Source organism: Stenella coeruleoalba, assembly GCF_951394435.1.
Source record: "Stenella coeruleoalba genome assembly, chromosome: 11".
Taxonomy (NCBI): Eukaryota; Metazoa; Chordata; class Mammalia; order Artiodactyla; family Delphinidae; genus Stenella; species Stenella coeruleoalba.
Window position 1 is genome coordinate 48,081,562 of NC_137157.1, and position 14,403 is coordinate 48,095,964.

The 14,403-nt window shown below is 40.1% G+C and overlaps 1 protein-coding gene across 2 annotated transcripts in view; it reads right to left on the minus strand.

The window, feature by feature from the left end:
- RAP1B (RAP1B, member of RAS oncogene family) overlaps positions 1-8,055 on the minus strand; it is a 46,891-nt gene extending 38,836 nt beyond the window's left edge. Inside the window, exons 1-2 of one of the 2 annotated variants that reach the window (XM_079938445.1) lie at positions 7,612-8,055; positions 523-691 (exon numbers count right to left, since the gene is read on the minus strand). The gene's annotated coding sequence lies outside the window, so the exon portion shown is untranslated. The remainder of the gene's footprint in view (positions 1-522; positions 692-7,611) is intronic. The other variant, XM_079938444.1, reaches the window with a different exon arrangement.
- Positions 8,056-14,403: the final 6,348 nt, after the last annotated feature.

A 14,403-nucleotide genomic window follows, 5' to 3' on the forward strand; every position in this document is an offset into this window, starting at 1 on the left:
TCCAAGAAACTGGGTGCAAACTACAACTACAAACTACAAACTACAACTTATGTATCTTACTTCTTTCATAACCTGAAACTTGTTACTTGAACCAAATGCAGGTTGTCCTAAAAATCCTTTAAAATTTGGAATGGTCCTAAGACATGACTTTTATGAAAAGAGTTGTTTAACAAGGATTGCTACAATTATTCTTAAATAAACATGAAAAAGAAAAAACTTTCTCCCAGAAGGTAAAAACATTCTTATTTGTTTTGGAAAAGTATCTAGACAACATCAAATTCTCAGGTCAAGGACATCAAATTCTCAGGTCAAGGACACATGATTAAACTAGAAGTGGGAAAAAGTACATAGCTTTACTACATGAAAGCTACTACATATCCTAAAATTGTGAAAGTCAACTAATAAAAATCTGTTCAGGGTTATGTCAAAACTTGAACATATAAGCAACCTATCTACGGTTGAGTAATCAGACGTACAAAACAAGTATTAAAACCAAAAATTGACTTAAAAAATAACAATTACCTAATCTCCTACTGCAATCCAAAGTTGAATGGGGGGAATTCCCTGGCGGTCCAGTAGTTAGAACTTGGTACTTTCACTGCCAGGGCCTGGGTTCAATCCCTGGTTGGGGAACTAAGATCCCACAAGCAGCGCAGCGCAGCAAGTTGAATGGACTGCTCAATGGAAAAAACTGCAAAGAAATTAAACTTAAAATGATTATATATTAATGAGATTCTAAGATAAAGCACATGAAAACACTGCCTCACATTTATCTATGGTTCCTATTCTTCTCTACTCCTCCAACAAAAATATGTTCAATATACTGCAAAGCATGGAAAAATGAGTAATACACACAAAAAAGTAAATAATAACCAGACATTTGGGAATATTTTAATGGCCTTTCAGATAAATGTGGATATTCTCCTTTGATACTATACCAAAACTCAATTGGCTGAAATATATTGGAATGGGTAACCTTATCAATAAACTCTACATTCACATTAAGACCCACTGGTCTTGGGGGCTTCCCTGGTGGTGAAGTGGTTAAGAATCCACCTGCCAGTGCAGGGGGCACAAGTTCGAGTCCTGGTCCGGGAAGATCCCACATGCCGCGGAGCCACTAAGCCCATGTGCCACAGCTACTGAAGCCCACGTGCCTACTAGAGCCTCTGCTCTGCAACAAGAGAGAAGCCACCACAATGGGAAGCTCATGCACCGCAATGAAGAGGAGCCCCCACTCGCCGCAACTAAAGAAAGCCCGTGCGCAGCAACGGAGACCAACGCAGCCAAAAATAAATAAATTAAAAAAAAAATGATCCATTGGTCTAGCTAGAACTTTGTTTCTTATCCTTGCGTGATCTTATAATATCATGCACTGGTGACTTGGAAAATATTGGCTTACAGAGTCATGTGGATCTTCAAATATTGACATATTTCATTATACATTATTTTAAAAATCATGTCCATTAACATCACCAATATCATCGGAAAAATCTTCCAAAATTCTAATTTTCCCTTGAAAACTAGAACTTTATCATTGCCCATAAATACTGTCAATCTTTTCCTTTTAAAGATCCAGGTTCGCTTCTTGAGAAAATGTCAGTCTAATACCCAAGTCTGAAAAACTTCTTCAGTTTGTCAAGCATTCTTTTAAGTAAAAATGGTGTTCATGAAATAAGTGGCTAATTCAGCCTGCAACTCAAAAATCACACAAATGCTTTCCCTAGAGGCAACCATATTTCAGTATGACAGCAGAAAAAGCGTTTTAAGCATACTTCCTATTTTGTCACAGTACATTAAAATGATATGTACAAAGTTGAGATCTGATAATTTTTTTTTTACTTCTTCATCAAGTGCATTTAGACTTTTTTTTAAACTGTGAGTGCATGGCACTGAAGGATATGTACCATGACTGCTAATACAGGGAGGTACTCTCACCTGATTTGTTCTTAGATGTCAAAAGTTTTACCCACCTTTGCTTTTGTACATTGGTATAGATGTCAACACAGAGAAAAGGCAAAGGACATCTCAGTATTATTGTAAACAGTTCTGTACTTGTAGACTCCCTCAAAATGTCTAGGCAATCCCCAGGATTCCTTGAACCATACTTTAAAAACCACTGAGCTACACAATTTATTTGGTCACAATCACAATTATTCTTCCTTACTTCTCATTCATACCTTAATAGGAATCTTAAAAATTAAGCAATCTAATCAACTTCAATTGGCACTAGCGATGCTACAGGTGAACAGAAGCTTTATACGTCATCTTTCCCACTGAGGAAGCAAAGAGGTTCGGAAAGCTTACAAACTTTGCCTAAAATCTCACTGCACTGGTATGATTACAAGCAATACTTATTTTCTTCATTATACTTTTCTGTATTCAAAACACTTTAGTGCAAAATCTCAAGTTCAACAATTTCAAGAGCAGAATAACAGATGCACATGTTTATATACCTCATTACTATCCCTTGTTATTATCTGTACAGTACAGAATTCAAAGTTCCTGAGGAATTCCCAAGTTTTGCTATAGTTACTGAGGAGCTTAATGATAACTTATAAATCTTAGAAGCAGCAGCTATAACTATGTTAGCATAATGTAGTCTCACTGCAATCTAACAACACGTAGGTAACAGCTGGATGCGATATGCACACCACTTTGACACCTACAAACTATTAATTAAACAAAAAGAGCTTATATTTATAGTCTTCATTCCCAGTAACTAAGAACTTTTAGAAACTCCCCCCCCTTTTTATAGAATACAGTGACTTGAAAAATATATTCTAATAAGAAGGATAAATTATAGAAAACTCAGATAATTAGAATTTTGCATAACATTTTCCATTTCCTTTCTAGAAGCTTTTGCCAAAAACTGTTATTAAATGGACAAACAGATTTTCTTTCATCTTTGTGCCCTTCCCACAAGGCAAAGAGGAGGAAAGCAACAGGTAAAGGTGATCCACCAATGGGGCAATTAGTTCACTGTATATTTTCAAAATAAAGTTACTTAACAAAATGCTAAGTTTTAAATAGAGGAGAGAAAACTATTTAATTAAAAGTACATATTTACTGAAATAAATATTCAAGGCAACTACTGAAAAACTCAGCAAGACGCTCCATGATGTAGCAAAAGTGATGATTCCAAGAAGTCAATAACTGAAAATGTTCAAAATTACGTATAACTACTTTTAATGGATGCTCTCTTCCTTTAACATCTTTAGTCTGCCTGTACAACAGTTAAAAACATTCTATCCCCACCACTGGAAAAGATTACCTAGCAAGTTATCTCATGGGATCAGAATCCAGCTTAAATTTAAAATGTCTCACTGAAATAAATAAATACATACATACATACGCACACACATACAACTACAAAATTACAAAACAGCATAACTACAAGAGTTAAGCGTTAGGAACCAGCCCAATATAAAATTCAAAATCAGAACGTTAGATAATTATTCTGTATAGTTAGACTAAGATTAATTTGAAAGTGAACACATTTCTAGTACCTGAGCACCTCATATATAATTTTAAGTGTGGTAATACTCCAGAATATTGTTCTGTATAGTAAAAACCAAATGGAAATTCTGCAATCTATGTTGTAATTTTTTATTTTTTATTTTTTGGCCGCCGCGCGGCTTGTGGGATCTTAGTTCTCTGACCAGGGATTGAACCCTCGGCCCTCTGCGGTGAACGTGGGGAGTCCTAACCACTGGACCACCAGGGAATTCCCCAAATATTCATTTCTTTCTTTTATAAGTTTTAAGGTTCCTTGGAAACTGTTTACAAATTTTGATCCACTATTGATGCAAAGAAAAATTCTTCATAAATCGCTACTGAAATAATAATCAGTTGCTGTTGTAGCCTTAATTTGACTAACATTGGGAATAAACACACCAGTGTTAGGAAGTATGGAGAAGTGGTATTTCTTTTTGTTAGTGGTGTATTTTAAGAAGTGATTTTAATTTTTTGAAGGCAGCACAAAAGTTCCTGATAGTCTTTCTTCTCTAAAATACAAATTCTATGACTAAAGGGATTGGTCTTAGAATCCAGTGATCAACTAGGTTCAAACAAAGTACAAGAGATTATACAGCAAGCCAGTCTTTACTGCAAATAGATAAATTCATCCTATTCCTTGCACCTAATGCTTCCATTGTGTTCATAACATTTCCAAAGGACTAATAAATGAAAAGACTTAAGTTCTCAAATGGTAATTAGTACCTTTAAGTACTATTGCAAAATATCTTAACACTGAAAAACATCAGGCTTTCAGCACAAGGGTAAGCCACAGTACAGACCTCCTGCTTGCTGAAAAATCTATCCAGTGTTAACAATGAATCATTGCATCAGCCAAAATATCTGTTTCTTAACTTTTTCTAAAAGAAATCCAATTTGAAAAGGGTAACTGTAAAAACTTCAGCCTAATCTCTGACTCTAAGGGTCTCAAAAATTATAGGAGGGGGAAGAAAAATCAAGGCATAAATTTAGTCACAACCCTATATGGTCTTACAGAGTTTAAGATCAATCTTCATCAAGATTTTCTATAGACTGAACATGTGACACTACTGCCATAATACAAAAGACAGCTTTTGAATATTCAGTTCATAAATACTAAACTATTCCTGGTGCCAGTCAAATCTAAACACTACAGATCAATACCCACCCCTTCTTTACCAATACATAACACAGAAACACATTATTTTGAGCCTTTGGGAAAATGACGACAAATGCATACCAGTAAGACCTTGATATTCAATAATAAAACTCCCTACTTACACTTTTGGAAGAAAAATAAACGACACCTTTGCAAAATCAGTCAAATCCTATTTGTATGAGATCCAGTTTCCCTATTTAATTTCACTGCCTTAATAAATATTGATCAAATACCTACAACAGAAGTCAAAGAAAACTGAACATGGACAGTTTCTCATTCAAATCTTAGACTTTATATTTAAAACAACATGTATAATTAGTTACTATGTTATCAATCTCTGCATAGGTCTTCTACCAATCTTGAATTATATTGGAAGATACACCTGTAAGATCCTACTGTACATGGATCAAAGTTTTTTATGATGAATTCCCTATCACACCTCGCTAGACCCTCCTTACATGGTGGCTCCTTACCATGGGGGCTCACTTTCCCTTTACACAGCTAAGAGAAAATACTGAAATTCCACAGTAAAGGACTGTTTTGAGGATAAAATCGAAATCAATTTGTAAACTTAAAATGGTTCCAAAACCAATGTGGAAATGTTTCTTTTTGAAGGAAGACAAAGTTCTCTTCAAATATCATCTCTTTAAATGTTTATTACAGTTAATCCCTAAATCTAAGTGCTAAACACTTACTATGTGCACAGGCAAGGTTCTAGTAACTAAGATACAGTAGAAAATAAAATGCACCAAGTCCCTACCCTCATGGTGTTTACATTTAACAAACTGGTATTGTCTCTGTGCAAAGAACACATCCTGTCCATGGACTCTATAATTTAGTGGGATAAGAAAAAACACATATAATGATAACAGGAGGTAGGAAGTGACGCTTGTCATAGAAAGGAAGAGAGATGACTTTCATAGGGTGGGGGAGGGTGGGAAGGGGCAGAAAGAGCAATCATTTTCATGAACCCACACCAAAGTTTAAAATTAAGCCAGTTTATTATTGGGTTCTTCAGTTGTATTCCCATACTTGGCACATTAAAACCAAACTGGATACACGTGTTTCAAAGACTTACTTTCCGGCTTCTTCAGATAAGGGAGCTTCACAATTTATTATGAATGACAAAAAGAAAATGCAAGTGAAACTACTTTCCCGTAGTGCAGAGATCAAAAGCAGGGATGGGCTCAAATAAGACTATCATTCAGGGCTCTGTGTCCTTAAAGTTAATTCACCATTCTGATATCAACTTCCTCTCTTAAAACCTGGTAATGAAACTACCCAAATGATTCTACACTGTTTGACTAACGTACTCACCTTTTTTGGGGTATGATGGGACGACCATTCTCTGTAAAATGTAATTCACTATAAAAATGTCATATATTTCCCTCCAGGTTCTCTATTATGGTACGTTACTGTCCTACAAGTCAGCAGGACCACTGACTAGTTATCTTATCTTTTCCAGGCCTCAGTTTCCTCCTCCGTAAAATCAGAGGGTGGGACTGGATGATCTAAATAGCCCTTTCCGGCCCTTAAAAAGTCCCATGACTCCATATGACTCAAACACAATTCAAGGGTCAGCTTTTAGGAGTAATACCAGCCTTAAGTTAAATGAACGTCTACCCTTTTTATGTTACTTTTTGCTAAGCTAAGGTTTTGTTGAACAAGTCCAAATAGCATTCTAATTACAAAAAAGAGGGTTAAAAAATGAATTTACGAGTTGGAACCTTTAAGTTTTATAAGCATGATAAATTATATTTTAGATATTTATATATTAGATGCTGTGCTACTAGCAAAACAAAAATCCAATCAGGTTGAATTAATTTTAAAATATTAAAATCACAATCTTCATTTAGGGTCAACTTTCTACCCCGTTAAAAATGTGATTTCCCGTTACTGTAACACAGAACTGCTTATGTTCACACAAGAGCTGCAGGGCAAAAATGGTTCTGAACTAATAAAAGGGGGTGGGGGATCAGGAGAAGGGGAAGAAAATCGTCTGCTTAAACTCAGCAAGGATGATCTTTTCTCCAAAAGCCATCAGGTTTTTTTCTTTTTTCCACAAGAAATATTCGGATGGCCCGATTCATTGGGGGTAGTTTTAAATAAGATTCACGGCGCTGACAGTCAACGTTAGGATTACACACATCGAGATGGCGAAAAAGAGAAGACAAACTTCCTGGATTTTCTCTCCCTCTGTAAGAGAAAGAGATTTCCTCTTGCTGACGAAGGGAAAGGCCCCTTTAACAGTTTTTCTCTACGCGGTGGCCGCTGCCAGACTAGGTGGGGCTCCCTCCGCTGCCTTCCTCCTGCCACTTCCCGCAACAAATGGAGCAAACCAGCCCCGTTTCAGGCAAACTTTTTCCCTGTCAGGCTCGAGCCCGCAGGACGCCGGGGAGTGGTTTCCCCGAACGCTCCTCGCCCCAGCTCGGGACTGGGGGAAGCTGGGTCTCCTCAAAGGATAACTTTCTGGTTTCCGTTCTAACTTCCACTCACACCCAGGAGGAAAAGAGGCGGCCGGCGAGGGGGCTCCGGGGCAGGGGGGACGAGTCTTACGGGGAGCCGGCGGGGGACCGCGGGCAGCGGGAGAGGCTGCGGCGGCCGCGGGCAGGAGGGAGCAGGCGGGTGGGGGTGGGGGGGGTCCTCGGGCTCTCACTTCCTCCGCCATATTTCAGACATTTGACCCCTTCCGCAAAGCGCGCTGTTCCCCCGCGGCGGCGGCGGCTCATGCCCGCCGGCCTGGGAGGCAGCGCACTCGCCGGCCGGGCCCGAGCCCTCGCACCACCTGCCGCGCTCTCAGGCCGCCGTCGCCGCCGCCCCGGCCCCCTGACCGCCGCGCGCGCGCCCCGCCCGGCCCGCGCCGCACCCCACCCGCTCCCCTCTGCCGGCGCCCGGCCCCCGCCCCGCGCGGCCACCGCCGCCGCTCCCCTCAGCGGCCACGCACGCACTCTGCGAACCTCTCACGCTGTCACCGGGTCCCCGCAGCCAGCGTCGCTTCGCGCTCCCTCCGGGTCGCTGCTACCGGCGCCACGGCGGTCCTGCCGCTACCGCCGCCGCCGCCGCTCCGGCTGGCTTACACGCCTGACTCTGGGCGAGGTTTGGCGGTGTCGCCTTGACGTCAAGCGTTCAGCCTCGCTCTCGCTTCCGCCCGCGGGCGGGGCGCGCGGGTGCGCGGCCGGGAAGGGGCGGGGCCTAGGGGAGGGGCGAGGGGAGCCGAGGGGCGGGGCCTTCCGCGTCCCCGCAGCGCAAACCGGGAGCGCGCGGCGCTCTTCGTGGCGTTTCACCCGCGGTGTTTTTCTCTCCCTCTTACTGCCTCTTCGGCCTTCCCTCGGCTTCCCAAATCCTAGCGGGTTACAACGGTGCGAAGAGCTTAAAAACCGTACGAATTCAAAAGGTGCCTTTCATGCAAACTGTAATTCAGTCACCAACGCCACCAAACATTTGGTGCTCCCGTACTCCTTTGTGCTGGGGAAAGTGGCTGGAGAAGTAACAGCGCTCAATTTCCACACCTAGAGCTCCCGTGAGGGTGCCTTGAATAGGGCACAGTCTTTTTCATTCTTGAAGTGGTTTCTCGTGAATTGTCAAGCGTCTTCACCCAGGACAACTCTTTGCAAATTATCCTGTCAAACTCAGTTAACTAATCCAAGATTCCAAACAACTTTGTACCTAAATCAACTATTTATATGAGTAAAATAAATCGCACATTTAAATGCGTGACTAGAGTACTTTAAAGGGTTACCCATAGGTGGTCTATGATGTAACTACTGGGCAACAGAAAGGACTTTCTGTTCCAAATGCCTTGTTTCAAAATGGGTGGGAACTTAACAGTGGAATTTACCATTATTAGAGAAAAGACTAAAATACGACTACCCTTTATACAAGATATTAGCTTTTTTATGAAAACTGGGTTTTGATGGGCAAAAATATTCAAAGAGAGAGCAAAAATATTCAAAGATGGGCAAATATGCAGGGAAAAGTAGGGGTTGGGGGGTCATTAAAGGCTAATTTTTGCTTAGTTCAGAGTTTAACTGGGCCCTGTGTTATAAGGCATTCTTTTTTTTTTTTTTTTTTTTTTTTGCGGTACGCGGGCCTCTCACTGTTATGGCCTCTCCCGTTGAGGAGCACAGGCTCCGGACGCGCAGGCTCAGCGGCCATGGCTCACGGGCCCAGCCGCTCCGCGGCATGTGGGATCTTCCTGGACCGGGGTACGAACCCATGTCCCCTTCATCGGCAGGTGGACTCTCAACCACTGTGCCACCAGGGAAGCCGTATCAGGCATTCTTGAAATAAATTTTTATGAACTTTTATGAATTTGGAAGATGAGCAAAAAATATGATTAATTTCACTCCTTTTAAGAATACTAGTAATTGAAAACTAAAGGAACAGATAAGAATGAACTATAATTATCCTAAGTTTTCTGTATAAGTGCTTTCTAGGTGTTTCACGATTTAGGTTAACTGAATATGTTGAATATTTTGGTAATTTGTTTCCTTAGAAAAACCGTTTTTTGATGGGAATTTCAAAGGCACGTGTCAGAGCAGTCTGTAGGAAATATTGTAAATTCTGAATGAATGAATTTCAAATAAATTGACTTTACTAACTTTTCAATTATTGCATGAAACTTTGAGAAGTCTGAAAGCCTGAAACTGAGTTCATGGGAGAAAATGTTACCTGGGTATACTGTTTTTTCTTGTCTCTCTCTCTCTTTTTTTTTTTTTTTTTTGCGGTACGCGGGCCTCTCACTGCTGTGGCTTCTCCCGTTGTGGAGCTCCGGACGCGCAGGCCCAGCAGCCATGGCTCACGGGCCCAGCCGCTCCGCGGCATGTGGGATCCTTCCGGACCGGGGCACGAACCCGTGTCCCCTGCATCGGCAGGCGGACTCCCAACCACTGCGCCACCAGGGAAGCCCTCTCTCTCTCTTTTTAACTCTTTGACCTTTGTGCAATTGATTTTCTTTTTTCCCCAGAAAGAGTCAGTTTCAGAAGATTGGAGCTAGGATTATTTAGAATTTGAGAGAATATGTAAAATAGTTAGATTAAAAATACATTTGTTTTCTTCTGTTACACTGGAAATCGTTTCACTCGTATTAAGCTATTATCTCTATGCAGAGAATGCCAGACTGTACATCTCTTAAGCACCGAACTCACTTATGGGTTTGAGCTCCTCGTTCCTATCCCCTTGAAAACTTCACCAGGATATTCCACTGGCAACTTGAACAGGTCATGTGTGCAAACTGAACTCATCACCTTTGTCACCAAACCAGTTTCTTCTCCTTTTGTTAACTGTATCGCCATCTTTTAAATGACCCAGTCTTCAATCCTGATACTCCTTTTTCTGCCTTTCCTGAAACCATCAGTCAATTGGCACATCTATTAGATAGCAATTCATTTCTACTGAGACCACACTTGTTTGGGTTGGCATTACTTCTCAACTCCTGGACTTCAGGTGAACCTTCCTACCTTGCCTGTGGCCTCCTGTCTGTTTCTGCTGTGATCCATTCTACACATTGTTGCCAGATGAATTATCTTAAAGCATACTGACCAAGTCACTCTCTTTGCCAAAGAGCATTCATTTACTCCCCTGCCCTACTGAAGTTAAAAATCCTTGTATCTTATTTTTCCCTTTCACTTAAAAAATGCCTTACGGTCAGGTAGACTTCTCATCTTGCCCAGACATAGTGCTTTCCCACTTCTCTGGTGTGCAGAGGTGATTTCCTCTGTCTGGAATGCCCCTTCCCACCTCTGCCCGTTATTCAAGGTCCATTTACTTTCTCCAAGAAAGAGCACCTTTTCTGATATTTCCAATTTAATGTGGGCTCTCCTCTATTGAATCCCCATAACACTATTGCTCTCTTTTTTTGTCACTTGTTTTCTACCCTCCTACTAGAACAAGGGCTTGCAAACTTTTTCTGTAAAGCCAGATAGTAAATATTTAAGGCTTTGTGGGCCAGATGGTCTTTGGTACAACTACTCAATCCTTTGTTGTGCAAAAACAACCATAGGATACATAAAGAATGAGTGTGGCTGTATTCTAATAAAACTTTATTTATGGACACTAATTTGAATTTCATGTAATTTTCATGTTTCACAAATCTTCTTTTAAAAAAAAAATCATTAAACATGTGAAAACTATCCTAGCTCATGTCTGTAACAAAAACAGGCTGTCATTGTTTGCCCTTTTGTACTCAGGGCCAGCTTCGGGGGCATGTGACAGGGCCCTGTGCTTAGAAAGTCCCCATGATCCTTTTCATGCTCTGATGGCACCATCTTGAAATTTTTAATGATTTTTCAACAAGAGGTCTGCATTTTCATTTTGCCCTAGGTCCCTCAAATTATGTAGCAGGTCCTACTGGTACTAGGAGATAAAGTCCATAAGATAAGGATAAATATTTCTCATGTTTGGTATGGTGGTTTTCATATAACAGGCATTGTTGAATTTTCTGTTCCTAAGGTACTGTGGAATAGTGGACAACACGAGAGTCAGAGTTCAGCTCCACTGCTTATTAGCTGCATAGTCTGGCACAAATTCCTTAATCGTGTCGAGGCATAGTTTTCTCATCTGCAACGTGGGGATATATAACCTCTGCCTTACAGAACTGTTGTAAGAGAAAGTAGAGAAAATAGCCATGTCTTAGCCCCTGAGACTAGAAGAAGCTCAAAATTAGTTTTTCCCTCTTTAGGGGAAGTGAATTAATAGTGTGCTCACCCATAACTCTTGCTGTATTTAACCTGATATGGTATTTCTGATTTTCCATGTATTTGCCTCTTTAGAAGTTTTACTTCAAATACCATTTATATCTCATTAGTTTCATTTAAAAAGTCCACATAAGTAAAGGTCTGCAAAATTAGATTTAAAAAAACCTTCACACTTACAATTTTCCTAATTAATGGTTAATGATTATTTGCATTAACAAGAGTCATGCTGTTTAACTTCCAATTAAGCATGGTTATCAGTAGCATTGAGAGTCATTAACCCTAAATATTATTATGTTATTTCATTCACAAATGAACAATATTGAAATTTGATCCTTCAAGGCACATTGTTACTGGCTTTTCCCTCTGTCGTGTAAGTGTATGTGTGTGTGTGTGTGTGTGTGTGTGTGTGTGTGTGTGTATAGTATATGATTATATAAAGGTAGTTCTATTTCTTTGCAACACCTTGCATAGCTGGGGTTGGAGGTTGAGAAGGATAAGAGGGCTGCTTGTTGATACAAAAGAGGAAAAACAATGACTTAAATCCCAAGTTAGTTTTGTTCTGTTTCCTTGGTCTAAGATTGTTTCAAATGCTATGCAGTTATTTTAGAAATTCTAGCACTTAATCACATGAGAGACCAGGTAAGAGCATATTAGATCATTGCTATTATAGGAGAACAACTCAGGACTCATACTCTCCTAGGGTAGTTTGTGTTTCTCTAAGATTTCTGTTTTGGGGAAACCATGTACTTATATATAAGAAAAATGAGGCAGTTTGGCATGTTTTCTACTCTGTGTAATAGCTATAATAACTGCTTATTTGTCTCAAGACATATTTCAAATTCTGTCTGTACTCTCTTTCAGCAGTTGTAGTCTTGACCGCCAAACCTGCCTACACCACATTAACTCTAACAGTTCTGTAATTTTGTCATTGATAATGTCTATGGTGTAAGGAATAGATTATACTTAAAATTTCCCCCTTTCTTAAGCTGTAGCTGAGAAAAACCATACAAATGAAAATGACATTCCCAGAGCCATCATGTAAATGAATGTTGAAGTAGAAAACCACTGGAAGAACCAGCTTCATGAAATTCCCCCTGTCATGAATTTTCAAAAGAAATTTAAGTTAAGAAAATCTTCAAAAACCGCATATAAATACTTTCAGAATCTGGGCTGTCTCCAAATCAAACAGCTAATAAAATCATGCCAAAGATGCTCAAGAGTTAGGCATCCCCTTAGAACTTATCATTATGATAGTCCTGGCTTCTACTCCCAGTCACTCCCAAGTCTTGTGTATGAATCACATACCTCAATAATGATGACCAAATTTCAGGAGGTTGGTTTGAATGATCCATTATACAGATGAGAAGCCTAAAGCTTAGGAAGGCTAAGTGACCAAGGCTATATATAAATATGTGGGCAGAGTTGAAATTTATATCTTAGTTTGCCTGCCTTCCTTTGGCACCATGCTGTGCTATTATTCCTCTGTTAATGCTGTTCTTTCAGCCAGAAAATCTTTCCTGTCTCTTTTGTATTTATCTAAATCTTAGTCATTGTTCTAGATCTAGTGGTTTCTTGCTTCTCTGAGTCTCCCTAATAATTATTGTTTGTACCACTCATTTGGTACTTATCAGACATTGCCTTACTTAAATTGCTTTTGTCTTCTCTCTATCCTGAGATCCTTGAGAACCAAAAGCATATCTTACACTTCTTTGTATTTACCATACTGCCTGGCATCACATATTATAAATAAAATGTAGTGTGGGGAGTCTTGCTAATCTTGGTGTGATTCTCCAAGCTGATCATAGTGGATTTGTGACCTCTGGCCGTTATTTAACCTTTCAGAGTTTATTAGTAATCTTTAAAAATGTACATAAAAGTATCTAAAGTGTAGGGTTTTAATTTTTTTAAAAATAAGGGACCAGGGGCTTCCCTGGTGGCGCAGTGGTTGAGAGTCCGCCTGCCGATGCAGGGGACATGGGTTCGTGCCCCGGTCCGGGAAGATCCCACATGTCGTGGAGTGGCTGGGCCCGTGAGCCATGGCCACTGAGCCTGCGCGTCCGGAGCCTGTGCTCCGCAACGGGAGAGGCCACAACAGTGAGAGGCCCGCGTACTGCAAAAAAAATAATAATAATAATAAGGGACCAGGTATAAAAACGGAAGTAATACAGGGTAACAGTTAAGTGGATTGGCTCTGGAGTCAGATTGCAAATTCAAATGGAGGCTCCATTCATCTTAGGGAATTTACTTCTGGTGCCTGTTTTCTCATTTGTAAAATGAATACAGTAGAACCTACATTATGGTATTATTGTGAGGATTAAAAGAGTTAACAATACAAATAGAATAGTGCCCACCACAAAGTAAGCACTCTGTAAATGTTAGGTACGTCATCATGAAAAGATTCTCTATAAATATTGGTTCCTACTACATCCTCTGGCACAATAAAACTTTTTACAAACATGGTAAGAGTTCAACAGATCCTTGTTAAACTTTCCTTTTGCTTTGCTTATGACAGTTCTCAGTGAAGGATTGGTTGTGTTCTAAAGTTTCTTTATGTCAGTAGTTTGTAACTCAAAAATACTTACGCAGTGGAAACAATGCTATAAAGTTTATGGTGTGGGTACCTTAAAATATTATCTGATTATTAAGAAAGCTGAAAAAAAAACCTGTTTTAATCCATTGACACTAAAAACACAGTTCCAAAAGTACTATTTCAACTGCTACTAATCAGCATTTATAACACTGTTCCCTTAGTTTTCATGGCACCTTATTCTTGGGGTTTTGTTCTTTTCTCTCTAGCTTTTTCATCTCCCCCTCTTTATGCTATCCCTTCTTCCTCCTGACTTTTAAGGGTCGGAGTCCCCAGAGCTTGATTCTGGGTCCTTTTCTTCTTGGATACTTTCTTCTAGGCATTTCTAGTCTTTCCCATGGCTTTATATGCCATTTAAATGCCAGTGGCTCTTAGATCTGTATCTGCAGTTCAGACTTCTTTGCCAAGCTCCAGTTGCATAGGGCCAATTGCCTCCTGGAAAGCTTTCCTTGGTTGACCTCTCCAAA